General features: G+C 38.9%; 1 protein-coding gene across 1 annotated transcript in view; it reads left to right on the plus strand.

The window, feature by feature from the left end:
- ZNF407 (zinc finger protein 407) overlaps window positions 1–21,994 on the plus strand; it is a 426,210-nt gene that overhangs the window by 52,015 nt on the left and 352,201 nt on the right. The gene's annotated exons all lie outside the window — the stretch shown is intronic.

Genomic DNA, 21,994 nt, shown 5'->3' on the forward strand with positions numbered 1-21,994 from the left:
TTTTTTTAATAAGAATTATATATTTACAAATATACTTTACTTTCACACAGTAGGTCATTCTTTATGAAGAATTCTCATTTTAATTTGTTCCTAGTAATGTTGATATACCAATTAAATTAACATTATGAATATTTGCATAACATTAAACTATTTAGTGGAGCTGGTGTAACCTATGTAAAGATCTTCTAGCTATTCAGAAGAGCCATGCAGTACAGTTATACACTTGTTAGTACAATGCACAAATGACTGGATTATATTGTTTCCCTGCACTCCATGCATTACTTGGCTTTATGAGTAAATGGTCATATCACTGTTTATACTGTGTAGCAATGATGACGTGTTCATGCTTTTGATTTACTTTTAAAACTACATCTATTTGATTTAAAGTACATGTTCACTTTTTAATGGCTCTTAAGGGGGTTTTCCCAGCTAGGAATTGGATTAATCTGTCATATACATACATGTCTTCAATTGGATGTTATTAAGAAAATGTACCTGTGTGAAGATTTTCCAAGGATGTAGCCATATGGTCCCTAAGAAACAGAGGACAGCTGTCCTTGGATACGAGCACCTCTGTTGCAGTGATTGCGTAAAGAAACCAATAGTTTTTGCTTATGAAATGGCCAAGAATTACTGCATGTCCAACAGCCGTCCAGTGGCAATGAACACTGAATCCAGATGGCAGGCAGCAATCAACAGCAAATGCCTAGCATCTGCTGGTAGAGCGCAGTGGTGGTTGTATCCAAGGACGACTATCTTGTTTGTAAAGGGCAACATGGTGACATTTATAGGAAATTATCTTCACACAGGTACATGCTTTTTTTTACATTTTTTAGCAAAAGAAATAAACTAAATGTGCTTGCCCAGGTGAGAATACCCCTTTAAGTTCTGAGGTGGCTATCTTAAAGGACATCTCCCACCAGCATCAAGGACTGTAAACCAAGCACAATGAAGTACAGGTGTGAGCCTCCTTTGGCAGGATCTGCTCTTCTTTTAGCTTCTTACGACCTGGTCTTTACACATTGAGGCTTTTAAAATTATGCAAATGATTTTTAAAGCATTTGTTTCTTAACAACAAAGGCATAAGAAGCATAAAGATGATTGGATCCTGCCAGAGGGGGAACACACAGGTATGTCAGTGTCACTGATGGTAGACACCTAAACACTTTTGCATCCGATCAAATGCAGTCCTGTTCTGTGGTTTTTGTATTCAGGAATGCCCACAGGTACTAGAAAAAGAATTTTAGAAAATATGTAAAGGAGCACCTCAGGTTCATTTACATATTTTCCCAAACTCTTTTTTTTTTCTACTAACTGCAAGCATTTCTGAATATAAACAACACAGGACAGGACTGCAGGGGTGAAATCTTTTTTAGGAGAGAATGGGCAAAAAAGTTGTAAATGGTATAACTCCCCCTTACTGATGCCTCAGTGTGCCACCATGCTTAATTTGTAAAAACTGTGCACTGGCCATAATCCACTGACTGAGCACAGAAAATACAAGGAGTCTTTGCTTTGCTTTTGTTATCATGCTGACAGATCTGCTAGGCAAGCAGGTACTCCATATATTTCTAAGATGCAAAGAGACCCACTGTGCTCTGTCCATTTTGTATTGCCAGCACATGGTCTGATTTTCACGGAACAAACACAGTCCTATGCTGGCCTTCAGTCTTTACTTCCTGCTCCCAATTTGACTAGGATTAAAGTAATATTTGGGAACCACGGCACAAGTTAAACAATAAGCAGATATTACACAGGCTTGTCTTCTTTTCATAGCTAAACATCTGTTGAGATACTATTGCTGTACTTTTGTATTTATTGTTTTTTTTCCCCCTTTTTTAAATAAGGTGTAGACTGTAAGTTTCCCTTCTTCGGTCTGCTTTTCTCTTTGTATAAATCATGTGTTAAATAGACTAAATAGGGGTTGGCTACATAGAAAGGAGACATGGAAATGTATTGTTGATCTTTGGCTTGTAATATCTTTACATATATCATTCCCTACATGACTTCTGTGTTGGTTCAGTTGTATACAATCCTAGCAGCAGTTCAGCCATGTCATGTTAAATCCTATTTTATCTTGTATGTACGGGAAAAGAGTGAAGAAATCGGTTATACACTTGTAAGTGTAAACTCTTATGCACAGACAATTTTATAGTTCTTTAGCTGAACAATTGATCCATAAGTTACATAAATTATTGAGATTTTGATAGTCTTTAAAGGAGGTTATACATTTAAGCATCCCATCTCAGGCCACAGTCAATAGGCCTACGTGCCATCAGTAGAAATTACTGTGCGCAAACACAGGCAGGAATAGGACCTGCTCTGAGTTTTGCGCTCAGGCCGTTCTCTTAGGCATGAGGCTGTGTTAGCCCTTGAAATACATGGGACTGTGTAGTATCCGTTGAATCAACATATGGCACATGGGTCATTGACTTAAAGTAAGTCAAGACTACTTCCCCAAGGACATCCATTTGGTGTCCCCAGATATCCATGTGATTTTCATAAAGGGAGTAGTGTGTCTAAAAGTACATAAAAAATTTTTTCTAAACCCACTGTAGATATCAGTTTTAAACGCTCACAGTAGTCAGCTCCAAACTTCTCCCACCTGACAGTGGACAGGCCAGCCGCGCTCTGAGTGCCCAAGGCAAAGGCGTATACTTTCAAAGAAGAAAACGGAAGAAAACTCCAGCGCAGGCTCCTTGGTCTTTATAAAATCAACTTTTCTTTATTCAGCATACAGCATAGACGTACATTGGGTAAAACACAATAGGTTCTGATCTACGCGTTTCGGCTAAAAAGCCTTCAGATACGGCTGTATCTGTGGTCAAAGGCTCAAGTATGCAGCAATGTCTTTTGACGTTGCTGCAGTTTCTCCTGCTCCTGTGCTGATTGCGGGAACAGCATCGGGTCTCCCGCTGTCAGAAGCAGTCAGAGACTTTAGGGCTGATGGTGAAAAATTTCCAATGCAGTACAAAGAAGGAATAGAATTTCAGATTATTATTGCAGGTTCCTTCCAGGGCCACCAGAACAGAAAGAATATCAGAACCCAGAGCAGGAGCTTTAATGATAATCCTGCCCTGTCCACACTTTCTCACTCCTTCTGTAGTCCCAGGCAGCCAATAATGGGTCACTATAAAATCGCACTGATTACGCCACCTCAAGTGTGGCCTGGGAGAGCAAGAGGAGGTCTTAAATCCTAAACGCTCCTTGAACTCCTGCTTCACTGTGTAAAACTTCACCCTTTTAGTTCTGTTTGCCCGAGTCTATATATATTGGGGCACATTTACTTACCCGGTCTGGAGGAGATCCCTTAGATCGTGCACCGATTTCCTGAATGTGTCGATTTTCAACAATAAGGGATACCAACCCCAAAAAATGCCGTCACATGGCCCCAAGGGGCCAATGAGGAAACTAAAATCTTGGCGGCTGCATGGCGCTCCTTCCCTTCTGTGCCTCGCTGTGCATCTTTTGGAAATGTGTAAATTTTAGGGCTAAATAGCAAAAATAATTGACAAAATTTGACCTTTCTAAATTTCACCTCCATTTTGATTTACTAACAATTACTATGAAGGTCTCAAGGGGTAAACAATCTTCATAAAAGCTGTTTCTGATAGTTTGAGGTGTGCAGATTTGAAAATGGTTTTGATACATAGGTTTTTTTTTTTTTAAATGTTAAATATTTAAAATTTCATTCAAAACAGTATTTATCCCCAAAATAGCAAATTCAGAAAATACAGAGAACCCATATTCGATTTGTAAGCCGCGTAACATAAAAATAAATTATCCATACATTTCAAAAATTATGAAAATGTGAATTAGACATGTTGGAAATGTTATTCAGTAACTTATTTAGGTGGTAACTCGATCTGCCTGAAAATGCAATGATTTCGAATTTCAAAAATGGCAAATTTCTTTTTTTGTAAATAAACTCAAAAAACTATCTCGCAATCGCTTTGATAAGTAAGTGTCCAAAAGTTATAACCATATAAAGTGAATACAAAAAATGGGGCTGAGCCTTAAGCTATACACTGGCTACGTCCTTAAGGGATTAAGGTAGCACCCAAATAAAAACAATGCCCACTTTTATCAAAACTAGTACAAACTGTCTTCATGAATCTGGCGCCCCCTGCACTCCTCTGGCAGACTGCACCTTTTTTTTTCCTGGTTCATTTTGTTCATGCTTTAGAATTGCGGTGCGCGATCCAACTCTACACTGGAACGCCCTTTTGGTGCAAATTTTTTCTGTCCAGCTGCAACACGAAACTGGTGCAAACACTTTTTAAATACATGTGCAAGCAGTTTGCATGTTCTTTCTAGTGCAAAATCGGACAGAAAACTGGTGCAAACACTTTAATAAATGTGGTCCAAGATGTACAAAAAAAACCCTGCCTAAAATGCCATGTGATTAAAGCCTTTACAGGTCTCATGGAATTGGCCTTGGGGAGTATTATGTACTTTTTGACCAATCCTCTTTTCACTTGCCCATAGAAGTTATATTTTGTTTAAAATAAACAGATCTCCTAACTAAGCAACTTGTACATATTGCCAGCCTAATAAGGCTCTTGTTCTTAAGCTGATAGTGTCCCCATTAGTCCCCACTTCCTGTTCCTACTTGGTTTTGCCTCAGCCAGCGATTGACCATGTACGCTTCTTTTCAAGTGGTGTATGTGGGATGAGTATTTGCATCCTGGAACAACAATGTAACATTATTGGTTGAACACGACCATTTCAAAATCATTTTAATTTTAAAATGAAATACTCAAATAAGTAGTACACAGAGTTTATGAAGTGTTATGTAATGCTTCATGGTTTGTTCTTGAGAGGCAAAGAAATAGGACAACTGTAATTTCCCTTCTTGTTAGCTGACGACAAAAGTTTGCCATCATAATTCAATAAATATTTGCATCTATATTTTAATAGATTGTAACTCGTTCTAGAGTATTTAATAAAAATTGAGACCTTTGTTTGTAAAAATAGGAGTTGGGGTAGGTTACTGATAATACTATAGACAATAGAAGAAATGGCTATTGGATTAGAGGCGCATGGAGTGTCGGAACATTAACACTACTGACAATGTCAATTCATTATCATTGATGGCTAAATAATCTTGAAAATGCTCAGTGGACCTATTAGTTCCTGAGAATGAGCAGCTCATGCGGCATTTCTTCATTAGTTTTAATTGCTATAAATTTAACATTTTTAAAAATTTCATTTTATAAGGTGAAGTGATCTTTCAGCAACATTAATTCTTTAATTTTGTCACAAACAGAAGGTCTCACACTAGATTTCGCATTCTGAGTTTTGGTACCGGACTTCAAACCCGTCTACTATGATTGTCATCAGATACCTGGGAATATTGCGATGTTACAGAAGATAACTGTGCTTCATATTTCATTGACTATAAAGTTTAAAAAGCATAAAACCACTTGAGCCTATATGCTGTATGCACGGCTTAACCTTTTCACCCCTATTTTGTCCTTCAGGCCTGAAGCTGGAGGAGTTTTGCGGTTTTTTTGTTTTGTTTTTTTACATTAAAACAAAACAAGTACATTAAAGTATGTTTGGAGTGAATATATGGTAGAAATTAAAATAGATAAACAATAAATGGATAATTTACCTTGAATGTGATGTTTTGTCATTGTCAAGGTTAGGTTATCAAGATAGAGTCATTTGGTTCAGACAATGAGTAACTCCAAGGATTGGGTGCTATGGCCCCAGTTCTGCAGTTTGTATGGAGTTTGTAAGCAGAACACTCAGTATACTTTGTGTCTATGATGGGTCTCTTTTTGGACTTCTAGCGATCTATTATTCATGGCGTTGAATGGCCATTTATGTGTAGTCTTGGACAACCCATTTGAAGTTCTTTTATACTTTAAAATTGTATTGTATTCTCTTATATATGTTCATTCACTTTATACAAGCAGGGCTTCTGTTGTAGAATGGTTAACATATGCACTTACAAATGCTATTACTGTACAGCCCTGGGGTCCTTTGCAATGCAGTGGAGATGAGCAAAGTTTTTCAAAATACTTTCTTAAATTCTGAACCTATGGATTATTTTGGAAATTGGTATATAACCCCTCTAGTCCTCTAAAATACAATTTTTTAAATGAAAAACGTATGGTTTTGTGGCTGAGCTGTATATAAATAATTGAAGCTTAGTTTCAGTACCCAGGACTACCCATAGTCAGATGTGGTTCTGTTTTTTTGGAAAAAAGCAACCCTGTTTTCCAAACCTTGCAGAATCCTTTCAAGAATAGAAATTTATGTAATGTAGATTAAAGTATGGAAACATATACACATACAGTCAGGTTAAACCTGAAACTCTTGGGCCTTGATCTAAAATGTATAACATGGGTATAAGCATATGAGGCATGAAGAAAACTGTGTCACTTGATGATTAAACGTCCATAATCTTTATTAAAAAGTCTTTCATAAAATTCATAAACAGCCACTGCTTATGAATGTCCGATATTTTTTTGTCCTTTCCTTTTTTTTCTGTTCATATTGCCGAAATAACCACAACGACTTTGAATACACTTATACTGATAATGTGATATTGTGACAATTTGAATCTGTACAATGTTGTCATGATGTTAAAAATAAGGGTTTATATATATATAAAAAAAAAAGCAGCAGTCGCTTGTATAGTGTGAAACAGGCTGTTGCTGGTGGTGCTTTCCCCCTACTCCACCTGATCGCGAGGTGAAAGGACTTTTGAATGAAGATTATGGAATTTTAGTCTTTGAGTGCCGCAGTTTTCTACATATGCTTCTGCTCATGAGATGACGTATATTCTATTGTTACACTGCTGAGCACCACAATATTTATTTAGTTGTGTCTGCCTCTAATTCAAGCTGTGAAGGTTTGACCAATGGTTTAAAGGGACAGTGCCCCCTATTGTTTCTTAGGTGTTGGAGTATGATAAAATGTTTTAGATGTCACCAATACATCAGTGATGCATTTATACTACTGCTTTATATGTATTAGTGTGAGTTTGTGTGTATATGTGTGTGTGTAATATAAATATATATGTGTATGTAATCCTGGTGGGAGCATAGCCTATGAAATGGTGACTAGCTCACATGGTTTACTGTTTTGGAGGAAAATCCACATATGTTGAGCTCCTGCTTGTCAGCTGCACTGGATGCCTTCCCCCTCCTATATTATTCTTCCCTTCATGTTAAGTGCATAAAGAAAGAATAAACCTAAATACAAAACTTAATATATCCGGCAAACATTTTTTGTGGCACCACCTAGTTTTTGTGCATTAGAAGGGATCTTTGTGTGGATGATTATAATGTCACTTTCTGACCTTTGCAGCTTGAATAATTGTAAATCATTGCTTCATAACGTGTCAGAGAATGTCTGTACTAGGCAATTAAATGGCAGAATATAATAGACCAAATTATTGCCTGTCATGTTTTCAACAACACAGTTAGTATTTGAGTTACACTTAATCATTACGTGCATTAGCAACTTCATTGGAATCCAGCTTCAGGCTGAGCATGAAATACATTACATTATTTAAACCTCTAATGGTAGAAGTCATTTATTTGTGTTGAAGTGCACAACATGCAGAGTTTCATAAAGCAAGAAACACTTGAGAGCTTAATTTATCCAAATCAAAGTCGAAATGCAGATAAACACAAGTAGCAAAAATTAGTAATTTTTATAGGCTGGAGATATTTAAAAATACATGGTTGTGGGTAATTGTAGACAGCGGGAATAAATGAAAATTTCGGCTGCTTGGATGGACTCAAGCTGTTGTGTGCTTAAATCATCAAATGCACTGTACTGAGTATTTAACAATTCATAACGCACAGGCTAGCTACAAATTGGACTCGATGGCACAGCTATTTTATTTGATGCCGTTAAGCTGAAGATTTGGAAAACCTATAAACTTTCATCTTCAGCTTATCTGAGGAAATGTTTTTTTTTTGCAAGGCATTTCAAATGATTTGTGATTTATACAAATTTTTTCTTTTAATTAATCCTGACTTTTAGATTTCCTTTCTTTATTTCCTATTGCCAGCAACATATGTTTTGTGCCATTTTTCTACCGAGCTGTAGGTCTTTTGCAGGAGGCTAGTTAAACCCTCGAGCGAACCACCATCAGTGATATTTTTGATTGACAGCAGTAAAACTCCTCTTTTGACGTAGGCTCGACTCAGGGTGTTGTCACAAATGCTGTTTTCTCCCAGCATGAAAATCTAGAGGGACGCTCTTCAAAATTTTATTTTCTGAAATGCTATTATAAGAACTGAATTTTCCAAAGCATAATTTTCTTGTTTGTTTGACAGAGAAATAAGACTTCTGTGAGCTGCTCCCTGCTATTGTCATGGTGCTAATGGCTTTATGCACTACATGGAGTGTATTATGCATCAATTTTATCACTTATTTGTGGAATACCCATATACTGATGTCTTTTGCGCACAATACCTCACAGAAATTAATTAGAATGCTCATCCTTTTAAATATTGGGTGTTAACATATGGTAACGTTAAAAAGTTTTCCAGCTTAGTGATATTGATGACCTACAATACAAATACGAGGACCTGTCCTATTCTGATTGGTGGGGGGGTTATTGATTTTCTTACATCTACAAGTGCAACATTCTTCCATATTTGGATGGAAACAAACACACAATCAAAAATACACTTGAATCAGAGCATACATCATGTGATGGCCACCCATTACAGAGCTGTTAGTAGTCTATGTTGAATCTGGTAATGGGTGTTGGGTCCCCACCAATCTGTTATTGATGTAGCATATATTAAAGCTATGCTGAAATGCTCCTAATTCTGAGTGTGTTGTTTGTAAAGAAGATCTAGCCTCATTTTACTGGATAATTTCTCTTCTCATTTAGTTTAGCTGTAGAAACTTTGGTTCGCTGGAGGTTAAAGGTATAAATCCTTTCCAAGTTGATGGTTCTTACTGGGAAGAAATGTATCTTGTGCTCCTTGAATTGCAGTACATGTCTCACTAGTAGTTTTATTATGTTTGAGGCAAAGAGAAATGTTTTACGGTCAAACTGAAAGCAGCTGATCTGGGAAATGCTGAAAATGTGAAATATTCCTGGTCAAGTGGCCTGTTTATTAGATAGTGCAGTCTTAAAGGTCCTTCTTTTCATGAGAAGTGACTGGAGCAGACTCTTTATCTTCCTGCAAAAAGCAATCGTAAGAAGCCCAGCAGGTGGATTGGCATTACTTTTTCACTTGCCCCCATTGCCCTCTCTGCATCAGCAAACTTGAAAGTGCACCTTACCTCCAAGAATTGTAAGAGTCTTGAAAATGAAGTAGATCCCACCGGTGAAATTTGTAGTTCAGAGCATCTCATTATACTGTACTTTACCTGATCAGATGGCACTTAAAATTCTCAGCTTATCTACTTAAGTACCACTTACTTATGGATTTAATTCTCCTTTCTGCTCTTACTGTTTTAATTTGTTCATGGTCTTAGTTTTGTAAGAATTCTCTTTTATCACTTACGTAAATGTATGTATTTTTTCATGCATTGGTTTGCTATTGTTCACCAAATCTGTTTTTACCCTATATCGGATGCTTGTCATGTGTTTCTTGTGATCAGGCTTTGTCTGGTACACCCCCTATGATATGACTTAATTATGACAATTTTTCATCTTCCTCGTGCCAGCTAAAGTAAAGTAAAATCCTCATATATTGCAATTGCACCTATGAGAATAAAGCTTTTGCATCATCTGTTGGAAGCGTGGTGAATTAGTCTGTGCTCTAAAAACTCCATTCAGGTCTTAAACTGGTTTATCACTTAACTCTCCGTGTTATGTTTTTAACTTGTGAGGTTTATGGCTTCTAGTCCCTTTATTGTTATATAAACATAAATTGAGTGATTATACCACACCGGGAGGAGATTGCTCTTTTCTCTCTCCAGGTTTTTTGTTTAGTTGTTTTATCTTTTGGGGCATTGCAATTAAGTTTTGTTATGCATGCATACATTAAGAAGAGAGCCATAAAGTGCAACTTACACATTTACTTGAATGTATTTTTTAATAGGTTTATATGTCGGTGTCTTTTCATTATGTTGTGTTCTGAAGTGAAGATAACATTACAGCCATTTTCTTCCCCTTGTTTTTGCCCTCTGAGGGTTTGCAAAAAAAAAATTGAATATATAAATGTTTTTGGTGGACCACCCATATGTCTTTGAGACTTTCTTGCATGGCACCTAATCGCTGACATCTTGTAAACAGTCAGCGGCCTCAATTTCTATGCTTACTGCTTTCACTGAATCATCAATTTCAATAACATAGGAGCCATGACCCATCTGTGTCTTGGATCCTTTACGGATCAAGTGGGGTTGTCCTACACAATATTAAAGGGTGTTATGACACTCAAAGAGTAATTAAAAATATGACAAAACAGTTTAGGGTTTGAATACCTTTATGTGCTTATGGGGATTGTCCAAAAACCACCATAAACATGGCGTGTAGAGAAAGACGCAATTTGTTTCATGATCTCTGCAGTGGCTGGAAGTTCAAATACAGGTGTAATATCACATGGCATATCACTTCTATGGGAGTGTCAGCTGAAGCCACTGCTTCCTGCACCTTTCCTGTCCTTTGTACTACTGAATGCTACCAATTTTTGTCCTACAGATAAGCCATCAATTTTGATTCTCAGACAAAACACATGAGAAAAAACCAAAACACATGCTTGCCGGCTCTCGTAGTGGCATCCTTGGCTTGTGTTGTCCCATCCTCAGAGAAGGCCACTCATTGGCCTGTGCCTATACAAATTACCTCCTTGGTGAACTGTGTCAGTCACTGTGCCAAGGGTCAGTGTTGCTTAGTTTAGCATAAAAATAAGTAAATAGATGAATTGACGGCCAAGTTAATTGACTAACAAGTTAATTTACTCAACTATTAAAACTGTATTTTCTCTTAAATAACAAATCAATAAGGCCTTGAGACTGTAACATCACATTTGTGCTACATTTGTGCTACATTTTTCATTCTCCTTTGACAAATGCTATCTAGAGATGCTTGTGCTGTGTTAGGCTACATTCACACACATGTATGAGGGACGTATATTTGGGCGACGTATAGACGGCCGATATACGTCCCCCATTCACTTCTATGGGCTCACGGCACCGTACAGGAGTGGTATGGTGCGGTACCGCTCCGTAGCCCGTAGAAAGATAGGACATGTCCTATCCTTCTGCGTGATACGGCGCCGTGCGCTGTATAGTCCTATGGAGAATGGCAGGGATTAGCTGCGCTCATCCCCTCCTTCTCTCCGCAGCTGGACGGTGGTCATACATTGTGTGCATGTAGCCTTAGCAATATACTTGGACTTACCTGAGATGCAGACTTCTGGATACCAATGGCCAGGTTTTAAAACATTTGTTTGAAAAAGCACTTAGAAATTTGCTGCTGACCCTGTTTGTGGCCCGTTTCTGCATGCAGTAGGTGTGCATAAGGCCTATATTTTTTTTTAATGGTTCTAGACATTTAAGTTTTGGGACATCTTTAAGCTCTAACCCTTTCTGTCCCAGCAATATAGTAACATACTGGTTAATTGTGAACACTATATGACATGATCTATCATGTGACAACTTGTTGTAGTGTCACATAGCTCAGAGAGCCTGTACAATCCACTAATATAGCCATAGCTGGAGATTTAGAAGGCTTTTGAAGGAAAAGGAAAAGAGTACATAGAACTTCCATACAGCACATATTTACTGGGTCATGTACATGTTAGGTTTCTTAGGTTTGTTCTTAAGCTGAATTTTAATGTAATATGAAACGGTATATTTTATAATTGTTACCCCAGACAATATTTTTTTGGGTTGTCATAAGAACCAGGATTAACATTATTTTGATAACTGTTACAGCTGATAATTGTAGTGTGGAACTAAAGTACAGTAATTTACCAACATCCAGAGGGTCATTTGAAATTGGGGGATGTCTGTAAGTTGGGTGTTCTTAACCGGTTCGCGCCCGCCCGCCGTGTATTCACGGCGGCGGTCGCGTTCCGATGCATGGAGAGGGCTCGCGGGCCGAGCCCTCTCCATAGCCGGTAAGTCTCTGCTGCATATTGCAGCAAAGACTTACCGGTAACACCCGCGATCGGTGCCGGCACCGATCGCGGGTGTTTTCTTGCTGATCTCTGCCGGCAAAGTTGCCGGCGGCTTCAAACAATCATAAACACATTAGGTATCGCCGCGTCCGAAAATGCCCGATCTATCAAAATATAATAACGGTTTTTCACTGCGTTTCACCCCCTAACGGAAAATCGTGTCCAAAGTGAAAACTGGCACTTTTTTGCCATTTAAAAAAAAATTAAAAATTCTATAAAAAGTGATCAGAAGGTCGTACAGTCTTAAAAATAATATAATTGAAAACATCATCAAAAGTCGCAAAAGATGACACCACCCTCAACTCCATACAACGAAGTATGGAAAAGTTATAAGCACAAGAAGACGGCAAAATAAAAAAAAAAATTTTGTTCATGAGGTTTTAATTTTTGTAAATGTATGAAAACATTATAAAACCTATACAAATTTGGTATCCCTGTAATCGTACTGACTCAAAGAATAAATTAGATGCATCATTTGTGGCGTGAAGTGAAAGCTGTAATATCCAAGCCCACAAGAATACGACACAAATGCGTTTTTTCACCATTTTCACTGCATTTGGAATTTTTTTCCCGCTTCCCAGTACATGGCATGGAATATTCAATGCGATCACTATGAAGTGCAATTTGTTACGCAAAAAACGAGCCGTCCAATAGCTTTTTACGTGTAAAAATAAAAAAGTTATAGATTTTTGAAGGTGGGGAGTGAAAAATGGAAATGAAAAAACGGGAAAGGGCCCGGTCCTTAACCGGTTAAAGAACATCTACCACCTGCATGAAGAACTGTAAACCAAACACACTGAGATACTGGTGTGTGCCAGCTCTGGCAGGTTTCTAAGAAAAAAAAGGCTTTAAAAGTATGCAAATTAGCTTGAGGGGCTCCAGGCTCCATTAACCTCTATGCCCGTCTCTATGGACTGCCTGTGTATACAGTACAGACCAAAAGTATTGACACACCTTCTCATTTTAAGAGTTTTCTGTATTTTCATGACTATCAAAATGGTAGATTCACACTGAAGGAATCAAAACTATGAATTAACACATGTGGAATTATAAAGTGTGACACATCTGAAAATATGTGTCTAGGTTCTTCAAAGTAACCACCTTTTGCTTTGATTACTGCTTTGCACACTCTTGATGAGCTTTAAGAGGTAGTCACCTGAAATAGTCTTCCAACAGTCTTGAAGGAGTTTCCAGAGATGCTTAGCACTTGTTGAACCTTTTGCCTTCACTCACCCCAGTTCACCCCAAACAATCTCGATTGGGTTCAGGTCTGGGGACTGTGGAAGCCAAGCCATCTGGCCTAGCACCCCATCACTCTGCCTGGAGGTGTGTTTGGGGTCATTGTCTTGTTGAAAAATAAATGATGGTCCAACTCTACGCAAACCGGATTGAATAGGCTGCCGCTGCAAGATGCTGTGGTAATGATGCTGGTTCAGTATACCTTCAATTTTGAATAAATCCCCAACAGTGTCACCAGCAAAGCACCCCCACACCTCCTCCATTTGTTCACCTTTTTTGCGTTGGACAAAGACACAGTGGTTGGAAGCAAAGATCTCATATTTGGACTCATCAGATAAATACATATTTCCACTGGTCTAATGTCCATTCCTTGTGTTCTTTAGCTCAAACAAGTCTTGTTGCAGTGGTTTTTCTAGCTATTTTACCATTAAGGCCTGTTGTACATAGTTGTAGAAATGTGTCTGCTGCTAGAACTCTTTGGGGCATTGACCTGGTCTCTAATCTGAGCTGTTGTTAACCTGAGATAGCTGAGGCTGGTGACTCTTGGTCTTCCTTTCTTGGGGCAGTCCTCCTGTGAGTTAGTTTCTTTGTAACACTTGATGGTTTTTGCATCCGCACCTGGGGATACTGAGCTAGGGTGAGTGAAGGCAAAAGGGTCTACAAGTGCTAAGCATCTCTGGAAACTCCGTCAAGACTGTTGGAAGACCATTTCAGCTGACTGCCTCTTGATACTCCTCAAGAGAATGCCAAAAGTCTTCAAAGCAAAAATCAAAGCAAAAGGTGGCTACTTTGAAGAACCTCGAATATAAGACACATTTTCAGTTGTTTTATACTGTTCTGTGAATTATATAATTCCACTTGTGTTTAGTCTTAGTTTTGATGCCTTTGGTATGAGTCTACAACTTTTTATATTTGCTGTGTCCAAACTTTTGGACTGTACTGTATGTATAGATACTGTATATACATATTTTTATAATAATGTATCCTGGTACGTAGCATCCCTGCACCTAGCCTCCACTCTACTATACAAATGGCTCTTTTTTTGTCTCCCTATTCAGTAAGCCTCACGCCTTTTACATCAAGCCACAAAATAGGCTGTCATCAGTTTTGATCACAAGTGTTTACTCCTACTTTACCAGTGAAAAATCTTCTTATGCAGGCAACGTGAAGCACATATAAAGTAAGGAGGCTTGTCAACAACAGCTTTCAATTTGTCTTGCAGCAGGGACAAGTAATCCTCCAAAAATATGCTTGGCTGTCATCTAATATCCTGTTTGCCTAATGCCAGTCTGCTGTATAATTGTATTCCTCCCCTTCCCGCCCCACCCCTTGTTGTTCCCTTTCAGCTAGAATCTAATGGACTATATGATCTACATGCATGATACAGCTGATTAACTGTTAGTGCTTGTATAGACTAAAGACATGTTAGTCTATTAAATCAGATTACTTTAAACCATTCAGCGAATAGAATGATTGGATGAGCTAATAGTAATACAGAATTGTTAATTTTCTCATATAACATGCTTTAAAAGTATTTTTATTAAAGCATGTGTAGGCAAAGAAACGTTCAATTTTATCCTGTTCATATGTTATACTAATTAATAAAAAAAAAATTGTGCTACAATTTGCTTCTGTATGTATATTTATGAGATTCACAGTGGTATCTCAAATAGAATGGAATCCCAGGGTAGTACTTACTGTTTAGTAGAATTTACTATTTATAGTGTTAGCCTATATACACACATCTGTGGTGTGATGTTGGGCTGGAAACTATGGGCCCAATAAAATGCCAATGATAGTAGACAGCCGAGCCACAAACTCAGGCAGGAATAGGATATGTCCTGCAAGCGTCTACACCTCTACAAGCGTCTCTGACATTTTAGCCCTTAAAAATAGCAAATCACATCTCTCTGTCGGGGCAGGTGCTGCAGCCTCTTCATGTCCCTTCCCTGCTGTAGCTCTCACCCCGATAGAATGTCATGTGACCGTAGCTCAGGTTAGATGGGTACCTTAAAGTTTTTTGCCATGTTTTTGCTGATCGCAAGATGAAAATGTTTTATGGAAAAAATGTGAAGTATTGAGTCAGTGGTACTAATTGCTTGTATTGACTGTGGATTTACAGGATCGGGAAGTGACTCGCTGTTGTGCCCTGGCATAAAGTTTGCCATACTTTGTGAAACACACACTGGTATATCTTACAGACCGTAGCTCAGGTACTCAGTACAGCCTCCGGTCACATGACCTAAAGCACCGGAGACAGGCGGGAGGCAGCTGCTGCTGTAGCAGCATCTCCACCGCCTCTCTGTCTGCTATACTCTGCTGCATCAGTTGGAACAGAAAGGGGAAGGGCTGCGAAGCACATGAGATGTCGGGTCTAGTTATGACAGGCTATGCCATGCTGTCCGTGCCCTAATTTACATCAGAAACACTGTGAAAAGTATCTGTAGGTAATGTGTCTGATGTTTATGTGTCTTTGTGTAGTGTGCTATGTGTGTGTGTATGTGTGATGTCTGATCTACATATGGACAATGTGTACATGTTTATTCACATGTATAATGTATGAATGTAGTGTGTGTTTGCTTGTATTATGTATGATTTGTGTTAAAACACCCATTCCCCACTGTATATAATGCCCCCTTGCACTGTATAACGCCCATCTCCTCCACGCCTGTATAACGGCCATTCTCCCAACTGCACTGTATAACCCCCATCCCCCTGCACTGTAGAACACCCCTCTCCCCCCCCCCCGCTGTATTGTATAACGCCCTTCTGCACTGTATTGTGCCCACCCCCGCACTATATATCGGCAACCCCCCCCCCCCCCTGCATTGTATAACGGCCATCCCATGCTCCCAAATACTGTAGTTTTAGTCTTGTGTCTCTCCACTGTAATATTCACCGCTAAAGTTGCTCAGTCTCTTATGTCCTCATTGCCTACACATACAATAGTAGTTACACAATCATTACTGCGATAATTATTCACACTAATGATTGTCTTGCATGGCATGAATTGTAGTATATATAACTATCAGCTATTTATTTCTATTAGTGAAAATATTATACTCCTCGGCAAAAAATACTCCTTAACCTCTTAACGCTCAGCGTCCGATATATCGGACGCTGAGCTCAGTGACTTAGCGCTCAGCGTCCGATATATCGGACGCTGAGCTGATGCCGGTTTGGCTCAAGATCTGAGCCGAACCGGCATCGGGAAACACGGGGTGCCGGCTGTGACTGATAGCCGGCACCCCAGTGTAACACCCGCGATCGGAGTTGACTCCGATCGCGGGTGCTTAACCCGTTAAATGCCGCGGTCAGCGCGACCGCGGCATCTAACATGTATCTGGGGGATCTTTCCCCCACGATCGGCCCCCCCGAACCGTTTTCGGGGTGCGCCGATCGTTGCTATAGTAACTCTGGGGTCCGATCTGGACCCCAGAGTTACCTGCAAGAATTGCCAGTAAGATGGCGTCTGTGACGTCATCTTACTGGCACAGTGCCAGCCTATGCAAGTGTATAGGCTGACACTGATAATACTCTGCAATACATGAGTATTGCAGAATATTATCATGAAGAAGCAATCAGAAGATTGCTTCTTCATGTCCCATGGTATAAAAGTGAAAAAGTAAAAAAAAAAATGTTATTCAATAAAAAAATAAAGTAATAAATCACTAAAAATGCCCAAAACCCCCAAAACATATAAAGAGACATATAACTAAAAAAAAAGTCTAAATCATAACACAAACCCCACATATATAGTATCACCGCGTCCGTAACAACCCGTAGAATAAAAGTAAATCATTATTGAACCCCCACGATAAACGCCGTAAAAAAAAACTGCTATAAACCTTCCAAAAATTATGATTTTTAGCTATTCAATCCCACAAAAAATGCTATAAAATGCGATCAAAAAACCATGTGTACTCCGACATGATACTGGTGCAAAGTACAACATGTCCCGCAAAAAACAAGCCATCAACCAGCTCCGTAGCCAAAAAAGTAACAATGTTATGCCACTTGGAAGACGGCAATACATAAATGATAGATTTTTCCCCACATTAGGGTTTTGTTTGACAAATTTAGTAAAACGTAAGAAAATATATTCAAGTCTGGTATCCCCGTAATCGTATCAACCCATAGAATAAAGATAACATGATTATTAGTCTATACGGTGAACACCAAAAAAAAAAAGAGTAAAAAATCCAGTACAGAATTGATGCTTTTCTACTCCTGCCCTCAAAAAAAGTTCCTAAATTTTCAACAATAGGTGATACCAACCCCAAAATGGTAACAATGGAAAAAGCATCTCATCCCGCAAAAAAAATGGCATCACATGGCCCCAATAACGCAAAAGCGAAAATTTTATAGCCTTCAAAAGGGGCCAATGAGGAAACTAAAATCCTGGCAGCTGCAGGGCGCTCCTTCCCTTCTGCGTCTCGCTGTGCGCCCATAAAACAAGTAACGGCCACATGTGGGGGGTCTTTGTACTCAGGAGAAATTGCAGAACAAATTGTATGGTGGGTTTTCTCTTTTTATATTTTGGAAATGTGTAAATTTTAGTGCTAAATGAACGTATAAGGGAACAATTTGACCATTCTAAATTTCACCTCCATTTTGATTCAATTACTATGAAGATCTCAAGGGGTTAACAATCTTCGTAAAAGCGGTTTCTGATAGCTTGAGGGGTGCAGATTTGAAAATGGGTTGGTTATATAGGGGGTTTTGATGCTAAATATGTAAAATTTCATTCCAAACTGTATTTATCCCCAAAATAGTCAATTCTGAAAATCCGGAAAAGCGATATTCTTTTTGTAAGCCGCGTGACATCAAAATAAATTATCCAGACATATCAAAAATTATGAAAATGTAAAGTAGACAAATGGGAAATGTTATTCAGCAACTTATTTAGGTGGTAAATCTATCTGCCTGGAAACGCAATGATTTTGAATTTCGAAAATGGCAAATTTTTCAAAAAATTTATCATATTTTCTTTTTTTTTGTAAATAAACGCAAAACTTATCAGCCAAAATTTACCACTAAAATGAAGTACAACATGTGGGGAAAAAACAATCTCAGAATCGTTTTGATAAGTAACAGTGTTCAAAAGTTATAACCATATAAAGCGACGCAGGTCAGAATCCAAAAAATCGGGCTGAGCCTTAACCTGCAAAATGGCTGCGTCCTTAAGGGGTTAAAAATGTTAAGAAGAGTATTATTACTGTTCTGGAAAAAAATGAGTGTGACCTCTGATATCGTGAGTTTTGCAGCTCAGAGTCTCTGCTCATGCATGGGGCCTGTGAAACAATTACATGCAACCATTGTATGAGGCCTTAGAATTACTTAAGTTTACTTGATATGTGCTACTTTTTCTAATTCTCAAATTTCCCATATTGTCGATATAAGCAACAGTATGATCAGACCATACGCCAACTTTTCTCCAAAAATAAGCACTCTTGGCTTGGCTGTACATTGCACATGTACAGAACTGAGGCAAGGGAGGATGCAGCTGCTAAACTTATCTGATAGCACATTCTATTCCAGAGCACAAAAGGATGGGGCATCTGAAATCTAATCATAATTTCTATTTCCCCAAAATCTGTTGCCAGGGTCGCTTTAGGAAACCTATACACATTAGATGATTTGCTGTTTCTGATAAAAGTGTGAGGTTTGACCAGTAGTCATCTAATTTCAGGTTTAGGTAGATAACTCATTTAACAGCCACTCCTCCTTCATACATGTGCATGGTGCTCCTTCTCACTTCTGTGCTGTGTTCTGTTTCAAAGTATTTTTCTAATATTTTTTTTAAACGAAGTTTACATTGATCCAGGGGATCCAAATGTCAATTAACCCCATAGTTCAGTGGGGCCAACTATGATTGTTCCTTCCGCAACTGCCCCACAAACAATGTACAAGCACTAGTTTCTTAAAATACCCAGCACTTTATAATGCACTTATTTATCTTTGCTGCGTATAAATAACCTTTGCTTGCATTAGATGCAGACTGTTGGTGGATTCGGGGTTTAGTGATATACAATGGGGAACATATACTAAGCAAAGTGCACAAGAATTCTCTCATAACTAACACATAACAATTAACACATGTGGAATTATATACTTAACAGAAAAGTGTGAAACAACTGAAAATGTGTCTTATATTCTAGATTCTTCAAAGTAGCCACCTTTTGCTTTGGTTACTGCTTTGCACACTCTTGGCATTCTCTTGATGAGCTTCAAGAGGTAGTCACCTGAAATGGTCTTCCAACAGTCTTGAAGGAGTTCCCAGAGATGCTTAGAACTTGTTGACTCTTTTACCTTCACTCTGTAGTCCAGCTCACCCCAGACATTCTCGATTGGGTTCAGGTCTGGTGACTGTGGAGACCAGGTCATCTGGCGTAGTACCCCATCACTCTCCGTCCTGGTCAGATAGCCCTTACACAGCCTGGAGGTGTGTTTGGGGTCATTGTCCTGTTGAAAAATAAATTATGGTCTAACAATACGCAAACCCGATGGAATTGGCATGCTGCTGCAAGGTGCTGTGGTAAGGTTCAGTATACCTTCCCCCAACAGTGTCACCAGCAAAGCACCCCACACCATTACACCTTTTTCTCCATGCTTCACGGTGGGAACCAGGCATGTAGAGTCCATTTGTTTACCTTTTCTGCGTCGCACAAAGACACGGTGGTTGGAACCAAAGATCTCAAATTTGGACTCATCAGACCAAAGCACAGATTCCACTGGTCTAATGCACTTGTTTATCTCTGCTGCAAATAAGTAGCCTTTGCTTGCATTAGATGAAGAATGTTTGTGGATTCGGGGTTAAGTGATACAATGGGGAACATATACTAAGCAATATGCACAAGAATTGCCTTATAATTTGCATTAGAATTAGACAGAAAAGACTGCCTTAACCCTGCACGACTGCTATATGGATATATACATTCTTATTGCAGACGCCATGAGAGTCGCACAATTCAAACGGCTATATCTTCTATACCTTCCAATACTACCAGTGGATATCCCCAGTTTTATAGCACCTAAAAATACAATTCTGATATCATTAAAATGACACCAGAGCTGTGTTTCTAAAGGCAGAATGGAGAAAGAGCTGCAGTAAGACAGCGCTGACAGTTTGCAGATGTACCCTCCTGTAGCTGCACCAGGGGAATGCTTATGGAGTGACGCTGTACATATTTAGAAGACATTTTGTTAATGGTTTATTCAATTTCTTTGCTTATTAAAATAAATTTAATTAATTTAGTCACATTTTTATTCATTTGTCTAAGGCAACATTCACACGAAGTGTGACCACCGTACCAAAGCATGGCAGGCACACCGCGGCCCCGGGGAGAGGAGGAGGGGGTAAACACCACCCAACGCTGCCCCTCTACATAGCGATGTATGGCGCACAGTGCCATATTCCGGAGATGAATAGGACATGTTCTATCTTTTTCCCGGTTACACGCCCATTGCCGTCTATGGGGGTATATATAAGGCGTATATATGTCCCCCATACGGTTGTGTGCATATATAGCTTAATTCTGTAAACAAAAAAGGCACCACCGTACCAAAGCATGGCAGGCACACCGCGGCGCCGGGGAGAGGAGGAGGGGGTAAACACCACCCAACGCTGCCCCTCTACATAGCGATGTATGGCGCACAGTGCCATATTCCGGAGATGAATAGGACATGTTCTATCTTTTTCCCGGTTACACGCCCATTGCCGTCTATGGGGGTATATATAAGGCGTATATATGTCCCCCATACGGTTGTGTGCATATATAGCCTAATTCTGTAAACAAAAAAGGCTATTTTCTAAGTCTCACATTCCATGAAAAAAGTCAAGTAAACATTTATAATTCATAAATTTGTTCCATAAGTATCAGCATTTAAAGAAGAATTGAACTGCAAAAATTGACTTTGACATTCAGGTACCAGCGCCCTTTAGCCATGAAAGGGTTAAAGCATTATAATTCTGAGCACTTTGCTGATTATGGTATCCAACAAACACTTCCCTCTTCTAATATGGTGATTTTACAATCCTAATATATGGTTTGAGTCGGAGGTTCACCTATCTTCCCAGATACCAAGATAATTTCAGTCCAGTTATCATTAATGTGTCACCTAATTTCCTAAACGGACTTTTAACAAGTTGATTCTGGTGCAAGGAACAATAGGTTTATAGCAGCTGCCGCTGATTCAGATTTGCTAAAACACTTTTTTTTGAGGAAACATATGATATAACATGGACTATGGAAATTTTAATGAAGCACCTGTGATTGTCATACCTGATATCATGGTCATGTTTGCATCCGAGACTTTATGACGCCGTTTTTCTTATTATGTGTACACTTTTTTTCAACTTTTCTTAACCCCTTAAGGACGCAGGGTATTTTCGCTAATTTCTCGCTCTCCATCTTCAAAAATCCATAACTTTTTCATTTTTCCGTGTACAGAGCTGTCTGAGGGCTTATTTTGTGCGTAACAAATTTTACTTTCCCATGATGTTATTTATTATTCCATGCCATGTAGTGGGAAGCCGCAAAAAAATTCCAAATGTGGAAAAATTGAAAAAAACTGCATGTGCGTCATGTTCTTGTGGGCTCAGTTTTTACGACTTTCACTCTGCGCTCCAAATAACACCT

The sequence above is a fragment of the Engystomops pustulosus genome, chromosome 5 (genome assembly GCF_040894005.1).
Source record: "Engystomops pustulosus chromosome 5, aEngPut4.maternal, whole genome shotgun sequence".
NCBI classification, from domain to species: domain Eukaryota; kingdom Metazoa; phylum Chordata; class Amphibia; order Anura; family Leptodactylidae; genus Engystomops; species Engystomops pustulosus.